This window comes from Corylus avellana, chromosome ca5, assembly GCF_901000735.1.
Source record: "Corylus avellana chromosome ca5, CavTom2PMs-1.0".
NCBI classification, from domain to species: domain Eukaryota; kingdom Viridiplantae; phylum Streptophyta; class Magnoliopsida; order Fagales; family Betulaceae; genus Corylus; species Corylus avellana.
The window spans coordinates 15,259,827-15,272,411 of NC_081545.1; the positions used below are offsets into that span (position 1 = coordinate 15,259,827).

General features: G+C 35.9%; 1 protein-coding gene across 3 annotated transcripts in view; it reads left to right on the forward strand.

Annotated features, from left to right (window-relative positions):
* The window catches only part of LOC132182975 (protein LIGHT-DEPENDENT SHORT HYPOCOTYLS 10-like), a 30,483-nt gene extending 21,816 nt beyond the window's left edge, over nucleotides 1–8,667 (forward strand). Inside the window, exon 2 of one of the 3 annotated variants that reach the window (XM_059596353.1) lies at nucleotides 8,295–8,667. The gene's annotated coding sequence lies outside the window, so the exon portion shown is untranslated. Of the gene's footprint in view, nucleotides 1–4,741; nucleotides 4,792–7,397; nucleotides 7,692–8,294 lie in introns of those variants that run through there. The other 2 variants (XM_059596352.1, XM_059596354.1) reach the window with 2 other exon arrangements.
* The last annotated feature ends 3,918 nt before the right edge of the window (nucleotides 8,668–12,585 follow it).

Below are 12,585 nucleotides of genomic sequence, written 5' to 3' on the forward strand. Positions count from 1 at the left end.
TAAAATATAACATGTAAGGAAGTTGATATGTGTAATAGAATATTCAATGGAATATAGATATATGAATACATGATAATTTTGATCATGTCGTCATAGCTCAACTTCATAGGGTCTATTTGGGCCCTTACCCCTTCTCGATAGGGTTTGCGCATTCTTGAAAGAACCTTTGGTACACACTAGTGCCCTGATGTGCACAAACTAGCAATCATCATCACACAACCCGACCGGGTCTAACCTCGGGTGGCCCACGCTACTAACAATGCCATATGTCATAACCACCATGCATACATGGCTGCGCTCGGTTACTCAGCTGGCGTCTTGGATCCAATGCCAAATCTCTACTGAACTAGACCAATAAAGCCTTGCTTGTTTAATGGTAGTCCATGACACAAGAACATATCAACTAAATGCACTTATCTTCACAATATTTTACATGCATGTTTGACGTAAAATCCTTACAAGAATATCAGTTTATCTCGTAATCACAATTACATCATACACAAAAAAGGGAGTTCACAAGTTCATAAAATAGAGTTCGTGGAATAAAAGTCATGCATGTTTTCTAATTCATATCAAAATAGTATGCTAAAACAATACCAATAATATAATAGTATGCAAGTGAGATTCACTCACCTGAGTCATGGGCATAGTCCTCAAAAACTAAACTCGAACTCAATAAGATGGTTTGCTGCAAAAACCCTAATGTTAGACAACTCTCCTAGACCAAAGACACTAACCTAAAACCTAAAAACCAACGAAACAACATTCTTGAAGGGGGTAGGATTTGATCTTGGAGGGTTTGGGATCAATCCGGACTAGTAGAAACGAGTTGAACAAACCCTTGAATGACTCTTAAGGTCTCAAGAATAATCTAGGGTTCAATTTATTCAAAACCTCCAATCTTAAATCATAACAACTTATCAAACATGTTTGGTATGGTCTCAACTCATCTATGATAATATAAACAAACACTAACACCGAATAAAACTCAAGAACACAACCCTAACAACACTAACTTATGGTGGAAGAGAATCTAAATGATGAAGAATGATTAAAGTAATCATCTTACTAACCTCGTAGGGCTCAGAAACTCCCGAAGGCAATCTCAAACTGATGAAACAAAGCCTTTCTCTTCACCACGGCACTCCTTCAACCTCTTAAAACCTTGAAATATGTGCAACTAGGTTTGTAAAGGTTAAGGACGAACATATAGACGTTACAACTGCACTAGGGCTTAAGAAAACCATACAATTGCATTCTAACGTAGGAAGATTGATCCTTTGGATTTTGGCCCTAGGGATCTATCCTTTGTAGAGAGAATTGAACGTCTCTTGTGAAGGATTGATCCTCCAAGTCAAAAACAAGCCGGGAGGTCCTACCGGGGCTCAGAAACTCCCCCAAGCCATCCGAACTTGATATCCATTAAACTTAGGGTCCAAAATACTCTGTCTCCTAACTAGGGTTAGGTCCGGGGTATTACTTTTGTTCAAACCACACCCACTTGGGTTAATTTTACTTTTTTTCAAAGTACATCCATACACATCATTTAACCGCAAAGAGTCTACCTATGAATTGGTAAGGAGATGTGCCAACAAGAAGATTGTTGAGCTAAGAGATGAGTAGGAGCTTGTTGATCTAATAAATCTTAGAAGTTACAATGGGTTGTAAGTTGCATGTTGTCTGTAATGTGGATTTTGTTGTTATAATGATTTCCTGGGTTTGGCTTCCCTTGACTAATTTTTTCCTTTGATTTGTTCAATGGGTTTTCCACTTCATCAATAAATCTTTGTGCTGTGGATGTGTATGTTTTCTTGTGGTTGTGTCGTTTATATTCTCTAGTGAAATAATTTTAATTTGAGATTTATATTGCTTGTTTAATAATTTGAGGGTAGAACCAGTCCTTGGATTCTTATAATTGGTATTAGAGTGGGTTTACTTGATTTTTACTCAAATCTTGAGCGTGGTTCTTAACCCGTTTTTGTTATTGGTTCTTCTCTATCCCTTAATGTGAGTTCTCATGTTATGAGAAGTGATAGAAACTCTAGTGTGGATAATAGTTGTAACCATGGTAAGTCATCTTAGGATGATTTTGACGAGAAAATGGACTTTCAAAAGGACTACATTAAGCTTTTCAAATAATGCACTAAATTTGAAAAGTTGAATTTTTTTATTTTCGAAAAGGATTAAGAAGGTTGAGCATGAAAATGAATCTTTGCTTGCTAAAATATCTGATTTACATGCTTTGGTTGATGTTTTAGAATCTAAAAGTTCTATACTTATTGATGAGGTAAAATCCCTTGAGAATGAATTAAAAGACTCTAAGGAATCCTAGCTTATTAAAATTTTTGACTAAAATTTTGTTATTGATTCCTTGAGATATGAGAACTCAGTGCTTGCTAATAAAGAGAAATCTCTAGAAGATGATATTAATGTGTGCAAATCTGATTAACTCTTCAACTGTTATGTTAATTGCATCTTGAGTTCCCCATTACTCCTTAGGGATAAGTGTGAGCTTGGTTTTGATAAAAGTGCTTATGTTCTTAACAGTACACTTGTCAACAAAGGGAATTTTTTTTTTGTTCCCCTCACTTGTGTTGACAATTTGCTCCTAGAATTGTCGATAAGGGGAAGGAAGTTTTTGTGGGCAATAGGCCTTTGATAGGGTGTGTGATAAGAGACCTTCCAAGGGAAGGTAGTTGGTGGCATGCTAACCTTTGAGCTTCATACATTTTCATGCATGTCAAGACATGCATTTTTATTTTGTTTGCATTGCTTTTTTTTTTTTTTTTTTTTGTTATATTCCTTTCTTTTGTGTCGTTATTTCTATTGAAGAAAATGAGAGATGACCTGAAATTACACTTTCAAAGTATCTCAATTTTAACTTGTCATTCATTGAGTGGTTCACTCATTATGTCATGGTGTACCCTTTCGCTTGGAAATTGTTGTATATGATGGATATATTTATTGTGTGTGTGCATTTGCTCCTTTTGGCTTGTATAAGCATTGTCATCTTCTTGCACACTATTTCACAAGTTTGAGGGAAGCTACCTGTATAAGACCAGATAGACATTATTGTGTAAAACTGTGTTTTAACTAAGTTTAAATTGACCTACAAGTTGAACGTGAGGTATAAATTTTGATGGCATCACCTCTTTCAATAACAAGCAAAATATGATCAAAGATCAAATGTTTATCGAGAATTGTTAAATTTCATGAGTAAATATAAACTTCAAATTTGCTTTTTGAATCCTTATAGAAAGAGCCGATGTTAAATCATTGTAGAAAAAGTCGAAACACCTATGTCATTTAATGTGTACAAATACCTTGGACAATTGAAAAGGAATGGGCGTGTGACTTTTTTGTTAAAGCCAAGGGAAAAAGGTTTTACTTTTGTTTTGAGATGTGTTTACCTCCATACTTATGTAACTTAATGCCTCCGCTTGTGGGATTTGTCACCCATAACACTTGACGTGCTTTAGCCTTGCCATTTATATAATTGCATTGAGTGTTGAAAAACTATAATATTTGTGAAACTTTTGTGCGTATTGGTACATATTGTGATCACTTTGAGTATATCCATTTCTTTATTTGCCATATGTGTTTTGAACTTCCTTAAAGAGGCATGTGCTTGAAAAGAAAGAAATTTGCTTTCAAAATTTTGTTGAGTTTTCTCTCTCCCTCTTCAATCTTGGTCTTCCGTCTCACAAAAAGATGTTTTATTGTCTAAAACCATTTTGTTGATTCTATGTTTCTTTCTTGCATTCATTTAGGGTCTTCATCATGCTTTGTGTCTCATTTTCATGTGATTTAGAACTTAGGGTTGCATTCATCTTGTGTTGCATAAACTTTGGGTTACAAATTGAGATTGAATTTTGTTAGCATTACACTAGAGGACATTTTCTCAACCTTTTGTCTTTGTTTGTCTCTTTGTGGATAATGGTTGAACCATGATGAACTTTCATTCAAGTTGAAAACATGTGCCTTGTGTTCATCACGTGATCATCACATTTACATGCAAGTTTGAGTTTAAGAACTTGTCACACTTAGTGTTGTCTTGGCCTAAGTATGTGTTTAGTTGTCCACACATGTGCACTCTTATGTGTTGTGCATCACCTTCGCTCAGGTGATTGGTTTGTATTTTTTATTACATCGTGTTGTGTTTTTACATGCTTCTAGTTTTGTTAATACTTCATATCAAGTTCATACTCTTTTATCCCTTTGTTCGTTTCTTAGGCATTTTATAGATTATTTTTGTGTTATGTTTGGATGTAGTGAATGATACTTGTTTCACATGTGCTTATAAGCATGTTCCAAATTGTTAGTAGTGAACATTGATGGGGTCTATGTATTGTTGGTGAATTTCCTTCTTGCGGTTATTCCATCTTGCACTTCGCTATTGTCTTTACTACTTCCCTTTAGGTTGATCCTCCCCAGGTTGCAGGAGAGATTGCTTGAGTTCCTCCCATGTACTGTAATGTAGCAAGGGAGAATGTGGACAACAATTTAGGACACTTGCTACGAAGGTTTGCCTACATTGAGGGGGAGTTGATTGTTGTGCTTCTTGTTTATTATTGTTTTGTTGTCTCCAGTCCATTTACTTTATAGATGTTGTCTTCATACATCTTGTGTTTTCCTTGGCTTCAAATGGTTGAGATGTGTTATGATGTTTTGTTGTGGTATCCCATTAAGGACCGCATTGTTTTTCATGTCAATCTATGAGTCTTTTTTTGTTCCTCTCTAGGTGCGAGACACCGGCAAAGGAGAAATGGGTTATGTTAAGGGAGAGTTTACATGATGCCTTTGTCCTATTTGTTTTATGACACATGTATGTATATATATGTTTCTTTATTTAAATATTTCTACATGTGTCAGCCTTGTTGATGAATTGTTATTTAGTCTCTTTCCTCTTGTCCTATCTATTAATTTGTCGATTTTGGGGAGAATGTGTTCTTTTGTATGTCCCTTTGTCTTTCGTGAGAAAAAGAGGAGATATTATGGGAGTTGTTTATTAAATTATTATGTATCTTTTATGATTAATCATTTTTGTTCCCCAAGCTTTTATGAGTTTGTTCAATTTTTCAAGAGAATAGATCGTTGCCATTTACATCTTCCTTATTCTAGTTGTGATTAGTTAGACTAGGTGGGTTTTTAACTGATGTATTTTCTTGTAAATTTTGTGGGTTTTCTATTGTTAAAGTTGTGTCACTAAATTCACAAAGGGAGAGATTATTAGATGTTAAAAATTTGCCATGTTTGGTGTGTTAAAACTTGTCTAGTTGGTCTTTTCATATCACAATGGTTTGGTGTTGAAAAGGTAGTTGGTTGATGGTTCTCGGAAAGCCGTCATGCGAAGTTGGTCTGAAGCTACTAATTTCGATTGTGTAATTTTGTCATGACGACGTCACCATTCTATCATGACAAAATCAGCCTTCTATGCCTCAAAGCTTACTATGTGTTTTCATCATGACGAAATCTGGTAAAAAAATATCTAAAGCTCACTGTGAAGTTCCATCGTCACGATGTCAACATCCCATCGTGATGGAAAGTCCCAAGACCTACCAAGCCTGAGATACTTAAGGATGAAACCCTAGATGCTGTCATGAAGATGTTCTGCCACCTTCATGACAATGTAAGCTCAGAGAGGCTATTGTCGACATGATCAAGATTGAGGTGTTGATGTCCCTTTTCCGAAGAGTTTGTGTTCTAGGGAGATCTGGCACCTAGACATCACCTAGATATCACCTTGGGGTCATTAGGATAGTTTTGAATGTCATATAGACGTCATGACGAAGTTATAATCTTCCTAAGAAGTTTCCTGACATCCTCTGGTCATCATGATGTGTTCTAGACAAAATCAAGCAGTAAGATCAATAGGATTTTCCTCATGATGAAATTCTGCTTATGCGGAATCATGCAGGCCATTTTTCAACATAGCAAACGTCCTGATGTGAAGGAGCTCACGAAATACAAAGTTGTAGATTAGGCATGGGCTTTCCAAAGCCATTGAGTTTGTATTATTTTGAGGTCGGGACAAAATGTTATGGCCAAGATACTCTGAGTGGTTTGGTTTCATTTTCACAAAATTCCATCTTTACCCCTAACCCTCTCTTGATGATTTGATGCTTCCCATTGCTTTCACCAAATCTTTGGATGTCCGTGTATTGATGAGGAAGTGAGAGTGTTCCTTGTTCCTTGAGTCCATCTAGATGATTTCCCCCTTCACCATTATTGTACCAAGTGAGGTTCTCTAAAAAGCTTAAAGCTTTCACTCATTGGCATTGATTTTACTTTGTTCAAACCATGGCCATACACATCATTTAACCGCAAAGAACGAACTAATGAATTGGTAAGGAGATGCACCAACAAGAAGATTGTCAAGCTATGACACGAGCGGAAGCTTTTGATCTTATAGAGCCTAGGAGTTACAAAGGGTTCTAAGTTGCCTATTGTCTGTAATGTGGATTTTTTAGTTATAATGGTTTCCTGAGTTTGGTTGCCTCGGACTTGTTTTTCTCTTTGATTTGTTCAAAAGGTTTTCCACTCCATCAACAAATCTTTTTGTTGTCAATGTGTATATTTTCTTGTGGTTGTGTTGTTTATATTTTCTAATTAAATGATTTTACTTTCAGATTTATATTTCTTGTTTATTAATTTGGGGGTATATCAGGTCCATGGATTCTTACATAAAGCATCAAAGCTTTTATTATCATCCATTATAGTGTCTTCAAATTGAGTTATTAAACTTTGGGATTTGAAGATTTTCACTATGGTAGTACCTTCATAAGTCACCACTAAAACATCCAAGTTACCTTAGTGGACTTAAAACTGGATATTCTATAAAATTCGTCCATTGACACACGATTGAAAATAACATTTTGTTATGCCATCCACAATTATCCAACATAATCTTGCCTAATTGGTTTTTAGCGTTGCTTATTATAGCACTATTTAAAACTTGTGGAGATAGAGATCATCGCTTTTCAGCCAAAAGCCATTTGGTTCCTAGTATATGAGATGAAGCTGCTTATAGGTATTGCATAGATATGGTTAACATCCTTGGGTCATATCACATAATCTTTTACATGGTATATGATATGAAGCTACTTATAACCATGCATCTCATCTATATATACACAAATAAATAGAACCAAAACTTAGAATTTTAATATTATAATTAATTATGGCTCCAGAGTTCTTGATGAGTGATTATATTATCACTTTGCAACACTCAGACTAAAGAATAGATGTTGCACGCATTGGATGTTAAGCAATATAGAACAGACGTTTTGCTTCCATCCATCATTCATGGGACATCAAAATGTCATCTAACCTCTTTTATTTTATTTTTTATTATATGGCTTTTGAACTCTTGAATTGATTACATCAACTCCTTGCAGAATCATGGCAAATGAATAATTTGGCAGGGCTTGCACTTAAGAGGAAACTGTATTGAAGTTGCGGTCTTTATACTTTGACCACTTTTTTGTAACTTTCAAGGTATATAGGGAATTTGATCTATATTACTCTCATGGTATGATGATCTTAGAAGCCTCTATTTCATCTGCCATTTTGGAATGTAAAAGTACTTATTAGATTAGAGACTCCAAATGTAAGTATTGTACGTTGATTTTGACTATGTTTGCTACTTGCTGTGTTAAAAATAATAGTAGTATCACCGTGGTTTTCTATTTTGTCTTCATTGCTTCTTTCATGATACATTATCGCCTTCCATTTCCCCTCCCTTTCTTTTTTTTTTCATTTTTTTTTATGTGAATGGCCTCCCTTTCTTTTAAACCTTATAACACATTTGTACAAAGTTATTGTGGAGTGCTACTCATCTATGTCCTTTGTCTCTTACAAATGTTGCTACTCGTCATAATCTTCCACTAAAGCGTGCTTCTAATCATGATCAACTACTACATTTTACCCTTTAAAAATGTTGCCACTTAATTGTGATAATCTTCATAAAAGCATCCACGCATATTTAAGCAAAACTAGACTTTTGCAAGTTTTAAAAACATTCCAGAGTAAAATAGCTCTTACTAATTCTTTAAACTATGGTTGTGGTAGGAATAAGTATGCAAATCAAAATTTGTGCCGTAGAATGAATCATATTCTCATACCCAAGAAAACTTTATGAAGAAGATATGACGAACGGTTGCTATTTCAACAAATAGCAAGAACAAAGATAACTGATAAGCGTCAAATGTTGCACATTCAAGCCCCTTAACTCGCATATATTAATTCCTTAGCATTGTTATTTGTTTAATTTTGTGTTGTTTTATTGTTTTCAGGTGTTTAATAAAGATACAAGAAAAACCATTGATTTTTGGCTCAAAATGCATTTCAAGTTACTATAGGAAATTATTCTAGCAAGTTACTGTAGCTACAACGCGCTCGAGCGCACACGGCTGGCAGAGACGCCCTGGAGTTCAGAATTGCTATGGAAAACCTTTTTAGATCTCATAATGAGACTGGGAGGCTAACTTAAGATTTTTCTGGGATTTCCAAGGCTTCTAGGGTTTGTTTTACACCCTATAAATAGGTGACCTCTAAGCTTCAAGAGAATGTGTGCTTAGTTTTAGACATAAAATATCTTCTTGGAGGCTTGGAAAGTTGAAGAGAAGAGGAACATGGCAGGAGGCCATCCCAGCACCAGGATGAGCAACTAATTCATAACAGGGCGTTGATGTAGCCCTTGCCAAGTAACAATGGTTTAATTGTATTTTAATTTGGGTTTTTCTATATGCATGATAGTTGTATAACTGTAAGAATTGATTTTAATGTTTATATTCAATCATTATGAAGTTTTTCTCTTGTCTTAGAAAGTCTTTTATATTGATTGAACTCAATCCTTCATATTTTCTGTGGTTACATGAATGATTGTTATACAACGGTTTTAACTGACACATGATCAAGAGTGTCAAATAGGCCAGGCCTTGGCTATGAGCAAAGAACTTTTCATTTCCTACTCCAAAAACACAGTTGATTAAGACCTCTAGATCTTCTCACCAATGACTAATTATAACCAAGAGACTGTGGGCTCTTACTTTTTTCTTCAAATCTTAAACTTTTGTTCTTCATGTGTTAACACAATGAACTAATAATTTTCAGACAGTTTCTAAAAACTATGTGTCAAGAGAACTTGATCGGATGATTTGAAAGTCTTAGGAACTTCTCTACTTATAGGCTTAACAGGGGAGAGAATTTCTAGATCTTAGCAATAAGAGACAAGGAGCAAAAGTGAAGTCTTAGTCGGACTAGGACAAGGAATGGACAACAAGGATTTCACCCTAGCCCCCATGCCTTTGCCGCATGGGCCAGGGAGAAAATCCCACTGGACCATATGCCTCATGGCCTTGGGAGCTGGGCCTGGGATTTAATCATAGGCCCCTTCTCTCAATGTCCAATGCATAGGGCTGATAAGTGCTAAAATATTCATATTTTCAGCCCTTAACTTGCATGTTTTAATCCTTTGGTTTTAGTTAATTAGGCTATTTTAATTCCTTTTTGTGTTTTTCATACTTTTGCAGGCTTTTGGAACAAAATGAAGTAAATCTAGACGATTTGGGCTCAAAGAGAGAAGATGTGAAAAATTAGAGCTTCCTGATATTGTGATCAATCACAGGATGCCTGCGATCGAGCGCAGTACCCGAGAGGACACAGAACAAATCAGGCCAGGAGCGATCGAGCGCATGATAGAAGAAGGATCAATCGCAGATCTGCGATAGAGCGCACACGGGCTGCAATCGATCGCACCAATGCGCAGAAGACACATCAAGTGGCGGCCAGAATGTCCCTCTTTCCATATTAGGGTTTTCCAACTCCCAATTGTAATAGCTCTCAAAACCCTACGAAATCCCTAGGTTTACTACTTTGTCAAGGACTTCTAAAACCTATAAATAGACCCATGAGCCTCTAGAATAGATATACCTTGTAAGGAGAAGAATAGGAGCTCTTGAAGTTCAAATCTCGGGTTTATTCTTTTCTTTTCTATTCTTTTCTTTTATGAAGATATTTAACATCAATTTTATGTGTAGCTAATTTAATTAGTAGGGCTAGATTGAAGCCCTAATTATATTTAGTTAATACTTCAATATTTGCGCCCTTGTGATGATCTTGTCGTGTTATTTAACTTGATTAATGCCTACTTGCATGAATTCCTCATATGTGTGTACCTGATCAACATATGCATGTGGTATGGACTAGTTAGTTAAATTAATTTGGATGGCCGAGTCCTGGGTTTAACATAAGTAACAAAAGAATCCACACCGCGATTCTTGGGTTAATCAACATGGGGAACCGGGAGTATACGCCATGCCCTAGGCCTCATGTGTTTGTCGATTTCCATAGAGTATATGCTTTCCTAAGGAACAACTTAGTATACACCATGCTAAATCCTTTAGAAAAGAAAAGAGTTAAAGTATACGCCATGCCTAACTTGTTGCTTAGGGAAATCTATAGCTTAAAGAGTATATGCCATGCCCTTATGTTGACAAAAATTAGATATGCATAACATGATCAAAGCATTGGCATATTGACATATTATCTAAATATAATTAGTGGTGGATATCGAAGCCCTGCCTTTACCTTTTCATTTATCTTTAGATCTTTTTATTTCTTTTTCAATATCAATTCAGTGACAAGTTAATATTTTTAATTAACTCTAAATAAAATCACAATCCTCGTGGGATCGATCTCGTACTTGCTGCACTATACTATTGTTTTGATCTTGTGCACTTGCGAGTTAAAACGTAGTAAATATTATCTATTAATTTAGGTAGTATTTGGCACATCAAGTTTTTGGCGCCGTTGCCGGGGATTGTTTGATTTTGTTTAAAATTTTTCTGTTTTTATAGTTTTTTCCGCAGTTCCTGTTTTGCCTCTGGAGTTACGATCGATCGCACATCCAGAGAGCAGCATAGTTACTGTACTAATTATAGATCTGATTTTTTCTTTTGTTTCATGCAGGGTCATTCGAGTTTGCATATTAGTAAGATTTTATTTCCTTTTTAATTTTAACTTCTTTTTGTTATTTTATTTTTAATTTCACATATGTGGGGAGGCATTCCGACACCCCATGGACCGTGTTCTTTATGCCACGACCCTTATCACCATGTTAAAAAATGTCCTTCAATAAGACAAATTCCTAACAAAATTTTTGGGCATAAGAACACATCGATCTCTAGACCGAGGAACGACAACTATCTTGATTCCTACAACCCAACCTAGAGCCAATAGTCAAATTTCCCATGGCAAGCTCAAGCTCTTAGAAATCATGCATATTGCTCTGAATCGGATCCACCACTACAAGATCAGATGGCTGCCATAGAGAAGAAGTTGGACATGATTGTCAAGGCCATGACTACCCAGAAAATCTCACCTCTGCAACGGGACACACCAAACCAGGTATGTGCTATTTGTTCCCATCTAGATCACACCACTGAGACGTGTCCTTTATCTCCATATGCAGAAAAAGAAGAGGTGAATTATGTGGGATAGCACACTTATCCTCCCAAAAAAAATCCTTACTCCAACACTTATAATTCAGGGTCGCACAACCACCTCAATTCTTCATGGAGTAAAAGTAGGAAGATTCGGAACCCTCAAGGACAGCAAAGCAATTTCCAACCAGCAGTCCAACCAGCTCAAAAGCCAAAGAAGGATGACTTGAAGGATCTTGTACGACAATTGGTGACTTCACAATAGCAATTTGTGATTGCGCAAGAACAAATCAATACAAGGCATGATCAAGCCATTCAAGACTGGAAGTACAAATAGAACAATTTGCCAAGGGGCTGAGTACATTCCGCATCAATAGGCCTTACCAATACCAAGAAGAAGAATATCAAGGCAGTTGATGGAACACCCCAATGAACAATACGTAGAGGAAGAGTGCACCTACTATCATGAGCGAGCTGTCACATTGAGGAGTGAAGAGGTGGCGGAAAATCAAGTGGAAGAGGAGAAGGAAGAGTAAGCCGAAGTTCCACAGGAAAAAGAAGAGAGCACTAAGATTTCTTCACCATTAGCTCTCATTCCTGAAACATCAAGTGGCCAAGATATAGAAGCTTGTAACAGAATAAACACCGACAAAAGACTTGAAACGCTAAGACTGCAAAGTAAAACAAAACACAAAGAAAAACAAAAACAAAATATAAAATAAAACAAACTAAAATAAAACAAACAACAAAATAAAAAGGATATGCTATGGGGTGTGATGTGTGCCAAATATTGCATATTTGGACCCCTTAATTTACTTGTGTTAATCCTTTAGCTGTGTTATTATCTGATGTTCTGTGTTAGTTTTGTGTTTTTAATATTTTGTAGGTGTTGAAGAAAAAAACTACTTTTTGGAAGAAAACATACTTTGAGAAGACCTAGATGATATGGTTAAGTTTAACCAAATCCAAGAAATGGGTAAATCGGATTAAGGATAACATTGGATAAAATTTCGAATTGGATTCAAATTCAGATTCTACACGTCTCAGTATTTTGACCATAACTTTTCGGTCAAATATCCGATTGAGGTGATTCAAGTGGCGTTGGAAAGCTAACCCAAAATACTACAATTCATTGTGAAAT